We start from the raw sequence: 12421 nt of genomic DNA, 5'->3' as shown, positions 1-12421 counted from the left end.
CCCAGTTTTATTCCACTGGAACTTTACCCAACATCTGTTCTAACGCGTCAGGCCCTGCAAGTGCAGCGACTGTACAGTCCCACCAGATCAGCGTTCTCCGCTCATATACTCTGGTGGTGAGGTTTCATATTCACCTTACACAGGACGGACTTGTTCCCATAAGAACACCAGCTCCCCCAGCAAATTATACCAGACCTCCGCAACTAAGTGCTGTGTGGGGTTAGCTTGGTAAATGGGTGCGTGCAGAAAGGAGGGTCTGGTGTGCTTGGAAGAGAGATCTGGAGAATGAAGGAAGGCTGGCATCCCTAAAGGACAGAGTTAAGGTTATGGTATGTGGTCCTTGGGGTGCTGTTGCTGCAGTGGTATGGACTCTTATGTGGGTTAATTTTTCATTTCTTTGCTTTTATCTCGGGTATGGTGCGTGTGTCTCAACCTTTACTGCCGCACCACAAACTGGTGCCTATATAACACATACATTCATTTCACCTGCCACCAAAATGCAGCCATTTCTGGGGTAGAACACGGTTTAACTGCACACAGCAGCTCTATGTCATATATAGGCCAAGAGGAGAAGAATGCCATATCCAACTGAAACTGTGGGAGCAGATTCCAGGAGGCAGAACATAAAAACCCAGAGCGGCCATGCCGATAGCCTACCCTTGCAACGTAGCCCTGGGGAGTTCGGATGCCCATTAGGCTTCCATTCCTCAGCTCACCCAGCCATCAGGAAGAGGTCACCTCGAGGAGCACAGCACCTCTAGCACAATGCCAGCTGTGGTGCTGATTCACAGAGGGAAGAGCACCACCTAATGAACCACCCACACCACTTCCAGCAGCACCTGCGTTTTCCCTTAGAAGGCCCCCAACCCAGGCCTGACACAACAAGCGTGATACTAAGCCATCTGATCAAACGAATGTTCTCCTAGTCGTGGAGGGGCACCAAAGATCTATTGCCGTAATCCTCCCTTTAAGGCTTGTCATGTTCACTTTCCAGTGAGCATCGGGGTCAACATGGATAGAGGGAAATGGAGAAAATCCCTTTCCTAAATGGCCTCATGCGAGAAGCCCACTGAATACCTGATCAGTTCAGTATTGCTGGGATACCTTTGCTTTCCTTCTCCTGGCGCACTGAGACACAACCACCACAGCTAGGGCAATAATCTTTTAATCTGCATTGAAAATTCCCCACCGAAAGCTCCTTTGAGCACCGCAGGGGATCTAACGGCTCTTTGCTGCCAGCGGTCTGTCAGCTACACACAACAGACATCCTACAAGGTGCTGAATTACTTCCGGACTCAGGGCCGCTTTAACTTGCGGCCAGTTGTCTGCGGCCCCTCGAGGCCATTTCGTCAGCTAGGACTAGCCAGAGTGCAAGGGAGCACCCTAGCCACGTCCACTGTGCTAGAGCGCCAGCAACCATGGTATTGTAGGGCTGCTCTGGCCAGCTCTAGGCTACCCAGGGACTCTCCTGCCCCCAAGGTGGATTGGCTGGGAGCTGGTTAAGTCAGCGGAGGCTCTAAGAAGATGGAGCGGAATGGGGCTGAACTCAGGGCACTGAACAGTCACTGACTTCAGCATGAGCGGAGGGCAAACAGCTTGTGATGCAGCCCTGGATTTGAGGGGCAGGAGCAGGGACTCCAGGGCTCTAGTCCCAGCTACGATACCCAAACGGCTTTGATTCATAGGTCCAGAAGCGACCAGCGTGCTCATCTCATCTGACCTGTGTTCTACAGGAGCTCAGAGACCTCCCCAAAACAATGCCTAGAGCAGATCTCTTAGGAAAACCATCCAGTCTTGATTTAAACATTGCCAGCAATGGGGAAGTCACCACAATCCGTGGCAAATTAACCATGGCAACAATTACCTTCAGTGTTAAAAAATTACACCTTATTTCCCGTCTGAATTTGCTTGCAGTGGAGCCAAACTGGCTGGGATTGGCCCTATGGGTCCCAGAATGAGTCCCAGATCCTTACCTGTCTGCTTTGTGACCCAGGGGACAAGTCATTGCACCTCTCTGGGCCTCAGTTTACCCTCAGATGTGTGAGAATTGAAGGGACCCCAACTAAGAATTTGCACTTCCCTCGGAGAAATCCAATGTGTATGTGGGGTGTGGAGAGCTCAGGGGGTTATGGGAGATCTTATTTTAGTTGAATCATTTGAGACAGGGGCACTCAGAGAGGTGCCCCTTTTCATATTTTGGATACATCTGTTATTCAGATTTACCTGCTATTATGCCAAGTAACACGTAGGATGACTAACTGAGAACAGTTAGAGGGGGGAAATATCCCTCTTTTTTCCCCAGCCGTTTATTTCCTGGATGCATTTGACGGCTCTTTGCACATCGTCAGTATCTGTGCTTCTCCTGCTCCTCCATGTCCCTTTCCCCGCCTACTAAAACCAGTAAGATTTCAACCCGTCTAACAGTTCCAACGGTGTAGTTTCAACACTGACCTTTCCCTGTCGTGAAGTTGCTCGGTTTAGAAGTTCTCAGCCCCTTTTACCTGGGACGATCAAACAAGCCGCCTGCATTTCGCACCCCCTCCTCCTCGGAACTGGCAAGCCACCGACCCCTTCCTGCAGTCCCCACTCACGGCAAGAGGGCTGCAGGATTGGAACCCGGGATGGTGACATCCCCCTAGAGAAACAGGTCTCTCTAGCAGGTCTATCAAGGCCAGATCCCCCACCCCAGCAGAATTTCCCTCAGGAGGTCACTCCGTTTTCCCCTCAACGCCATTCTGGGAGTTGGGATGGGCTTTCCCCACCCCCAACTGAACAAGCCATGATTACCCTGTCCCCAGCAGATCCAGGGTTCTGCAGTAAATAAGAGCCTATGATGCTGTATTAGCACTATGGCCCTTAGAGCCAATCCCGGCTAGTTCAGCTTCGCTCCAAGCCTCACTTCCGGGGCTTCTCTTGGTTATGGGGTCCCATGGGACTGTCCTCACAGGGGGCTTCCTTAGCATGGAGACGCCATAAAAAACCTTCTCAGGATCATTGCCACAAGGCTGCACGGGGGTGGGATGAAGAGTGTACAATGTGTCCAGCCTCACCCCCCAAACTGCCCATTCTCCACCCCGGGCTTACCTTGTTTCTGCCCCTCTCCCCCGCCCACCACCCAGACCCTACAAAGAGATCCCTTTGTGGAGTCCCAGGAAGTGGGGGGCAGTGGTAAGGCCTCCCCCCACATATGGTCCCCTCCATATGCTGTTCCACACCCTTAGGCTTCACAGTATTCACGGGGACAGAACTCAGATCCACTTGAGCTAAAGGAGAATCTCTGCTAACAATCAGCAGGATAGGGCCTCGGATACAGTGGGCAATTCCAATTTCATCCATTAGGGGGCAGGTACCCACTAGCTTGTTTGTTGCATGATGATTTTTATCTGGACAGGCTTTAACTTTGATAGTTGAAAGAGGACATTTAATTTATAGTAACTCCCCTCCAATTACTCTTAATGATGCCTATTTCTAATACGGCACCTTTCATCACTAAGTCTCAAAGTGCTTCATAATCTTAATGTATTTATCTCCATAACACCTCTGAGAGGTAGGGCACTGCTATCACCCCCTTTCACGGATGGGGAAACTGAGGCTTGGAAAGGCTAAGTGACTTGCCAAAGGTCACACAGGAAGTCCATGGCAGAGCAGGGAAGGACTTTAGCAAGTGTCCTAACCACTGGACCATTGAACCAGGTCTCTGCAGCTGTGCACCTGGATAATGTATTTGTGAATTTACCTACCAGAGGAAGAAAACATCCTGCATGCCTCGTTGACACGAGCAAACCTTTCCTCACCCAAATAGAAGCACTGGTGTCATTGATGAAAAATTACTCAGGTATAAGAGGGTTGCAGGACCACAGCCTATAACTGTACCCTCTTGTTTTCCAAAGAACAGCCTTCAAATGTTTCAAGGAAATAATTCCACAATTAAGTTGAACTCAGATGATATTGTCGCATAGGGGAATGTGAAATCATATAGCCCCTAGCACTGTGGGCATATATAAACAGGCAACAACACTACACTGCACACACAATTCTCCCCCTGGGGAGAAGACAAGAGAAAGAATGAACCACATGTGACAGATGTTAGTCACATCACTTAATGCACTCCTGGAAGGTCCTCAGATACCGTAGTGATGAGAGACGGAGAACCTACGTAGAACAGACTCGCTGAAATAGCGACACCATTCCACGGCTTGGTGGGGAGTTGATCGCCCTTTTATTAATAAATATTTTATACCATCTTCCATGTGACGATCTCAAAAGCAAGTATCAATTACAATGCCTAGTGCAATGGGTCCCTGATCCTTGAGTGAGGCCTCTAGAGATTCCTGTAAAACAAATAAATAAATAGTAACATTACACCCAGAAGAGGTTGGTAAGTATTTTATGGATGGTGAAATTGAGGCAGAGAAAGGCTAAGTGACTTACTTAAGGTCACATGGTGAGTCAATGGCAGAGCTGGGAATAGAGCCCAGGAGCTCTGATGCCCAGGCTCATGCTCAAATGTAGCTCAGTTACTTCCAATGTTAAATAAAATGCATTGCTAGCATACTTCCCTCTGCCCCCACTCCCAATTAAAGAGGCGATCCGATTCTGTGTAAACACAGAGTAGCCCCCTTTGCGGAGATCTGGATCAGGAACACAACCTGACTGTTCTCATTTCTCTACTTATAATAGAGGGTAAAACCCCCCACCCCAGCCTGTAAGTGGCCCGCGATGATGGAAGACACACCTAACATACACCCCCAAAAATGACACTCGTACACTAGTCTCCCAGCCCTCTTTCCTTGGGATCGTCAACAGCCCTAAATGCAGGATCCTAAAGGCAGGATATTCGTAAGTGTCAACGATTCTTTAAACATAACAGCTCATGATTTGCACCTATCAACGGGGTGCGCCCCAGTCATGGGCTTTTGACCATTTACTAGTCAGTGACAGCGTGCACCGGTCACAGAGCAAGGCGCAGTCTCTGCCTGAAGGAGTTTGCAAGCCAGCTGGTCAGACAGACCATGATCTATAACCGCAGGAGGCCTTTCCTTGATCTGCACCTGCCCTTATTCAGCTAGATGGGTAGTTTACCAAAGAGCCTAGTTCCCTTTCTGAACGTCTCTTCTGCTCCGTGGCAGGAGAACGTGAGCCATTGGGATGGTTTAAAAATCGGTCAGGTTTCCCCCTCCCCCACCAAGGCACTGCATGAGTGGCAGCGAGGTGGTACCAAACCCTACTGTTGGCGCCTACACAAGCCAGTGGTGCTAGATCTGGGGAGAGGAGCTGGTTGCAGCAAGCCTGCATATTGACAGGGGTGATCCCCAGCTCCTCTCCTTCTCTCACAGCCACGGAGATCACGGGGCGCGAGGCCCTACGGTCTGGCATGAAGTCCTCCCCCCCAAAACACCCGTGCACGCGCTCCCAGTAAAGTGAACGCCAGAGGAGGGGGCTCCCTTCTGCTCATCGGCAGCTGACCCGGGTGCCCCAGCCAGTGCTGACATCATGCAGGGAGCCAGGGGTGGTGTGAAAGCGAGCAGGAGCGAGCCACAGCAGCGCTAGCGTCTCTCCCTGCCTGCTCCACTGCTCTCTCCTGGGGAGATCAGCTCTGAAACCAAGCTGGGAACTCGTGCCAACCCCAGGCACCTGCCCATACCCAGCAGAGACATGGAAGGCAAGCATTCAGTCAGGGCAGCAACTTATCTTTGCTTCCCCTTGACATGTAGGGCGGATAGGGCAGGGGAGCTGGAACTAGGGGTGCAGCCGCAGCAGCACCCCCTGGCTTGAAGCAATAGTAGCAATCGAATGCACGGCTCCCATCATAGACGGGGCTTACAGTTCTGTTCATTGGCTTTCAGCCGCCCTGCGCTACAAATTGTTCCAATGCCCCTGTTCAGGGCCAGATCCACAACTCCATGGATTGACACCCCAGCTGAGAAGCTAGCTGGTTACATACAGGACTACGAGGGTGCAGGGGCACACATGGTCTATTGGGGTTCCCAGGCAAGGGGTTAAAAACCTAGCCAATCCAACACCTGGACTATGAACTGGAATAGTAAGGCAGATACCAGAGGGGTTTGGGGTCCTCTCCAAATCTATATTCTAGAGCCTTGTTCAATCATCCCTGCTCTGCTGGATTAAAATACCCGCTTTCCTTACTGCAAAAGGAGCAGGCCCCCGAGCTCTTCTCCCCCCCCCCGTACCCCCTGCTGCTGCTAAAGTCTCACACAGTGCACAAGAGGCAGATGACATAATTCACAGCTAGCGCATGTTAATCACCCGCACGCCAGCATCTCACTCGCTGGACTGAACCCCACTCGTGACATCATCGCAAAGACTGACACCAACCACCACTGACAAGCAGTTTTTCCCCCCACCCCGTTTATATTTTGGGTGGTGGTTGTTTCCAAAGGGACACAGCAGAGCAAAAAAAAAAAAAAAAACCCCAAAAACAAATGATGTGTTACCTTAGGCACAAACAAACATTTCTCCAAAGCAGAAATCGCAGCTGACCCCCAAATCCTCCCCCTCCCCAAAGTGTTTGATTCGGTGGCTACAACCAGGGTGCTGGCCCACAAATCCATCCACCCTTACCCCCCCTCCCCACACAGGTTTTCCAAGATGCGCCAGATTTGCACCCCCCTTTCCCATGCCATTTTCCAGGCTGCACCAGCGACTGCATTGAAGTGCATTGCCACAACCAGCACACACCTTTCCCCCCTGCACCCCCCAAAACGCCCGCGCGTGGGGAAAGGTAGGAGCCCCCCCCCCCCAGCCTTACTCTTGGCAGGAAGGCTGTGATGCTGCCTGGATCCAGCCTCCGGATGGGTGATCCCCTCCCTGGCGGAGCAATAGACAGACAGACGAGGCTGGCCCCGGAATCAAACGCCTCCCAGAAAAGACTCAATCAATGGCTCCGGCTCCGTGCAGCGCGGCAGCCGCTTGGCCGATCCCGCTGGCTCCTCGCGGGCTGAGGGGGGCTCGGCTCCTCTCCCCGCTCGCAGCCACGTTCCCCCCTTCCTGCGGCAAAGAGCGGCCAGCCCCCGGCCCACCCCCCGCCAGCCGGCAGCCTAACAGAGCCGCGGAGGGTGGGACGTGCCCGGGCCGCTTCCCTTTAACTCTTCCCGCTCCGGCCCCCACCCGCCGGCTCCCCAGATGAGCCGCGGCCCCGTGTAGCAGCTGATTAACCCGTCCGCAGCCGCGCGAGGCTTTTGCACGGAGCCGTGCAGCGAGCCCCTCCGAAGGGCGGTGTAGGACACGTGACGGCGATGCAGGCGACCCGGGTTCGAATCCTGCCAGTGCCACTGATGCCCTGGGCAAGTCACTTATTAGGGGGGGGTCTAGGCTGCCCTGGAAAACCCGGCTCTGGGGGATCCGGGCTGCGGGACTTTGTTTCCTGGCTGCCTGGTACACCTGGGTTTCCAGTTGCTGAATCTGGGTGTCTCACACCTCCACGCTGCACTCCGCACACTTGCTGCGGCTTGAGCCGTGTCCACCCTGCAAAATGACAGGGCTTGGCCGAGAGTCTGGGGCTCTGAGCCATCCTTCCTGTGTGCTTGCTGACCCAAATGAGAGAGATTTGTAGGTGGATGATGGGGGGCGGGTTGGAGTCAAATCTGAGTCCAGGTTTACAATGCCGTGTAGACATACCCTTAGCCCCCAATTTTTATTTAGGAGCCTACAGATGCGGATAGGCCCCCAGCGGGATCTTCAAAAGCATCTCGGTGCCCAGCTCCAATTGATTTGACTTTAGTCCCTTTCTCTGCCTCAGTTCTGCAGCTGTAAAATGGGGATAATAGCTGTTTCATGCCTGACGGGCATCAATTAAGTGCACCCAGATCCTAAAGTGGTGGAGCTGTTATGGGAAATCACATTTGACATGCACAGGAAGTTGATCAGAGAGGATAAGGCCCACACTAAGCTATTTAAAAAAAAAACAGCTTTATAGGGATGCCACCACGTTAGAGGCAGGCTTGGCTATTGATTAGAGCAGAGGACTGGGATTCTATCCCCAATGCTAACGGTTGGCTTGGGTTAATCTTAGGTTTCTAGTGCACCACTCACACGTGTGTATAAGCAGAGTGGGCATATAGAACCTTACCCAGGTGATATACGATGATGCTTATGCCACATGGCCGGGCTTCCAGAGTTGCTCATAGGGATGTACATGGTGCAGAAGTACATGCTACTCCTCCGCCCAGTCTGTCCTTTAAACTATGAAACTCAGCTAAGTTCTTCTAGCGTTTGCAGTGCTTGCTGGGTCACCAACAGCAGCTGCATCAACAGAATGAAGGACCCTGAGGCCACCATGAAATCTAGTTAGTTGAGACTGTCGTCAACATGCGCCATTGACTGATGGAGGCAGCATTGACAAAGTGGGTCATCATGCTAACCTCATGTGTAGAGGATAGTGGAGTATATTCCTGGGCTAGTTTAGAACCTGTTCAGCAAAGTCCAAAGCTGACATGGAAGGTCAAATGCTGGTGGTCGAACGGTCGGATCAGCAACGAGGAAACCGTTGCAAATGTCTTTAGCCAACCACTCATTGCTGCTGACAGATTCCGAGCTGGCAGTTGAGACCACAGTGGATGCCTCCACTCAGCTAAGTCAAAATGGAATTTCCCACAAGCCCCTGCAAGGCACATGGCTGAAGAACCAACTCTCTGACAGATTTCAGGTTTCTTCCTCTGAAGTGGTGCTAGCACTCTAAAAGAGGCACAACTTTAAAAAAAAAAAAAAAAGTGGTATAAGTGATTCTCCCATCACCTCCCTGCTGAAAAATGGCTGAATTGTATTTAAATCAGGGGAGAAAAGTCATCCTGTCACAGAGACCCAACTAGAAAATCTAGGCCTAACCCAGCGGTTCTCAGACTGTGGGTCAGGACCCTAAAGTAGGTTGTGACCCCATTTTAATGGGGTTACCAAGGCTGGAGTTAGACGTGCTGCGCCCGGGGCCAAAGCCTGAGCCCAAAGGCTTCAGCCCTAGCTGGTGGGGCTCAGATTACAGGCCCCCAGCCTGGGGCTGAAGCCCTTGGGCTTCAGCTATGGCCCCCCCGCCCGGGGCAATGGGGTCGGGCAGGCTTAGGTTTCAGTCCCCCATCCTGAGGCCGTGTAGTAATTTTTGTTGTCAAAAGGGGGTCGCGGTGCAATGAAGTGTGAGAACCCCTGGCCTAACTTATTTGAAAAGAGTTATGACCAGCTAATTAAAGGGGCTTTAAAATGGAAACTCTTGGGTAACCTTACCAATAGGTGTTGCACCATGCTTGACCTCTAGCATGGGTAAGAGCACATGAACTCAGTGCAGCGCCATTGTCCACCCTGCAACAAACATTTGTGCACATACTGATCCCTATATCCTGGTAGGTTCACAAATAGTTGGTTTTCAATGTAACAATTCAGTAGTTTTCTCCACATGCTGTTGCTGCCGCCGCCACCTCTTTCAGTGAGCACAACCTCCTGCGCTGATAAAACCTCTCATTTATTAATAATAATACTAAGTAGATTTATAGAGCTCCTTCCAGAGGCTTTAAACTCCTTCACTGAATTACAGATTGTACAGTTTCAGAGTGGTAGCGTGTTAGTCTGTATCAGCAAAAACAACGAGGAGTCCTTGTGGCACCTTAGAGACTAACACATTTATTTGGGCATAAACTTTCGTGGGCTAAAACCTACTTGGGTTTATGTCCAAATAAAATTTGTTAGATTGTACAGTATACATCATAATATTACTCAGGTCTTGTGGGGTACCTTTCCTCTTTTGATTTTGAAGGGCTCTACAAAGTTATCTTCATTTTACAGATTGGGTAACTAAAACAGTTATCGGCAAAGGTCACACAGCAGGAGCAGGAATGGAACCCAGATCTCCTGACTCCCAAACCCAATATACTGGCCTACTTCCACCTCACCACCCACTGATAGACACCTCTGTGGGAGAAGTCACAGGAGCCTACCTGAGGGCACACGTGGGAAATTCTATGGGCCGTGATATACAGGAGGTGAGACTAGCTGATCTAAAGGTCCATTCTGGCCTTAGCATCAATGAACACAGCAAGACTGCCTGACAGTGTAGGACTGGAAGTGAAGAACACACAACCAATTAAGCCAACAGAGGAACTGTTTTCTCTCTACAGGAATTTGGCCAGGGTTTTATGAGAAAGGCCATGGGAACCCGAGGGCTAAATCAACCTGTTCTGTGGAAAGATAGTGGAAAGGGAGGCTTATCTCCAGAACCTAGCAGGTTGCTTTTTTCATATTATCCCCTTGCTTAAATTAGGGAATGGCAGATTCATGGAAGCAGCAGGAGTTGGGTCTACAGGGCACAGATACACAGGTAACGCTAATCTCACCCTGTCTCTGACCGAGCACACGCAGCCCAAGTCTCTTTGTGCTCCCTTCCTAGGCCCCTTCCATCCTCCCACCCATCATAGCCAAATAAGTTGCAGGGCCACACTGCCATTGGTTCCCCCACAACAGGTGCGTCTCCTACCCACATCACAAGGAGTTAATGCCACAGTGAGAGTGTTACGGCTTCCCCAGGATAGATTCACAGATTCATAGATTCTAGGACAGGAAGGGATATTTTAACCAGAGTAAAATTAGGCTAGAAGATATTAGGTAGCCCTGCCTCAGTGCAGGGGACTGGACTAGATGACCTCTTGAGGTCCCTTCCAGACCCATGATACTATGATCCTCTAAAGGGGAGAAGAGGGCATAGCTGCAAGGTGATGAGAGGGAAAAGGTGGGATTGGGAGGTCCTGCCCAGATACTCAAGCAATTGTATGTCAAGTATCACCAATGGCCAAAGATGGGTCACTAGATGGGGAGGGCTCTGAGTTACTACAGAAAAGTCTTTCCCAGGTGTCTGGCTGGTGGGTCTTGCCCATATGTTCAGGGTTTAACTGACCGCCATATTTGGAGTTGTGAAGGAATTTTCTCCCAGGTCAGATTAGCAGAGAGGCTGGTTTGGTTTGGTTTTGTTGCCACCTTCTACACAGGTCATTTGCTTGTTTGAACTAGAGTGAATGGTGGATTCTCTGTAACTTGAGGTCTTTAAATCATGATTTGAGGACAGCCGGAGGTTATGAGCCTACTACAGGCAGTGGCGGATTAGCCACGGGGCCAACAGGGCCTGTGCCCAGGGGCCTTGGCTAATTGGGGGCCCCTGGAAAAATAGGTGCCCTTGCACCCTGACCTGCTCATCTGGCACTCCTGCTGGGGTTCGGGGTCCGGGCGCGAGTTCTCTCCAACAGGAGTGCCAGGCAGGTGGGCGCAGCGAGACAAGCCCCCGTGCCCTGCTCCCATTTCCCCGGCAGGAGCACCGGGGCGGGGGAGGACTGCAGGCAGAAGGGGTGGGGAGAGGCCCCCACTTGCTTTCGCCCAGTGCTCCACAAAACTATCTTCCGCCTCTGACGACAGGAGTGGATGGGTGAGGTTCTGTGGCCTGCGAGGTGCAGGAGCTCAGACCAGATGATCACGATTTGCCCTTCTGGCCTTAGAGCCTAGGAGCTACTTAGATTTCTCCTACCCCCGTTTAGAGAATAGCCAGATGCTCAGGTTAGTCGTATCTCTGCACTCAGTGGCGTGGATGCACTCAAAAGAGAGTGAGTCAAGTGAGGGTTTCCTGCTTTATAGCCTAGAAGGGAATAGAGAGATTACTCCACCTCCAGTTCTCCCCCTCCCCCTTGAGTCTAGCTATGTGCACAGCACTCCCGAAGTGGGTCTCAGGTTTCGTAAGGCATTGTGTCAGGCAGAGCATTTCAGGCCAGGAACGCGGCCCCTGTACGCAATTTCCCCCCTGCGGTACTGTCCGTTCTTACGGCACCCCATGTGAGGGCGTTAAAAACACCCCATAAATTATACTGTGTGTTCTCCATTTGACAACGGCATTATTAAAAGGCAGGCAGAGGTAGTGCAAACAGATACTTTGTAAAACACTGTTTACTCATGGAAATTGTGTGCAGCGCATTGCAAGAGGTTTTTTGTGGGGGTGCTGTTATTGCATAGCTCATTACCTGCGGGCAAAGGTTTCTCCAGCCAGCACGGCAGGCTAGGACTCCCATAATGCACTGCAGATTTTCCATGGAAGTGATGCTCTAAGATGATTATACTGAGGCCCGTTCTTTAGCACCTCACAGGATCAGAAGCACAGGCCTCAGACCTGAGCCTTAAAGCCTAGCTTCTACCTTCATTTTCATAATGGTTTTATCCAGTGGGGAACAAACCATATAATGCACTGGGTGTTTTTGCTTCTTGAGCAGTGTAACAGGGTGGGATCACCCTACTAGTGCTTGCTGCTGGTCACCTTGCGGATCAGCTCCACAGGTCCGTACGCCGACTCTCGTGGTGTCTAACCTGCTCTCACCTCTGCTCCTGGACCCGTCTCATCCCAAGGACTGCTGCATCCTCTCCAGGACACAGCCCTCTGGCTGTGCCG

At 51.3% G+C, this 12421-nt stretch overlaps 1 protein-coding gene across 1 annotated transcript in view; it reads right to left on the bottom strand.

Moving 5' to 3' along the window:
• Positions 1 to 6992, bottom strand: part of LZTS3 (leucine zipper tumor suppressor family member 3) — a 151349-nt gene extending 144357 nt beyond the window's left edge. The window contains exon 1 of the mRNA XM_054029975.1: positions 6770 to 6992. The gene's annotated coding sequence lies outside the window, so the exon portion shown is untranslated. The remainder of the gene's footprint in view (positions 1 to 6769) is intronic.
• Positions 6993 to 12421: the final 5429 nt, after the last annotated feature.

This window comes from Malaclemys terrapin, chromosome 5, assembly GCF_027887155.1.
Source record: "Malaclemys terrapin pileata isolate rMalTer1 chromosome 5, rMalTer1.hap1, whole genome shotgun sequence".
Lineage (NCBI taxonomy): Eukaryota > Metazoa > Chordata > Testudines > Emydidae > Malaclemys > Malaclemys terrapin.
Note: the sequence above shows the minus strand (reverse complement) of the source record. Positions and strands in the feature narration are given on the sequence as shown.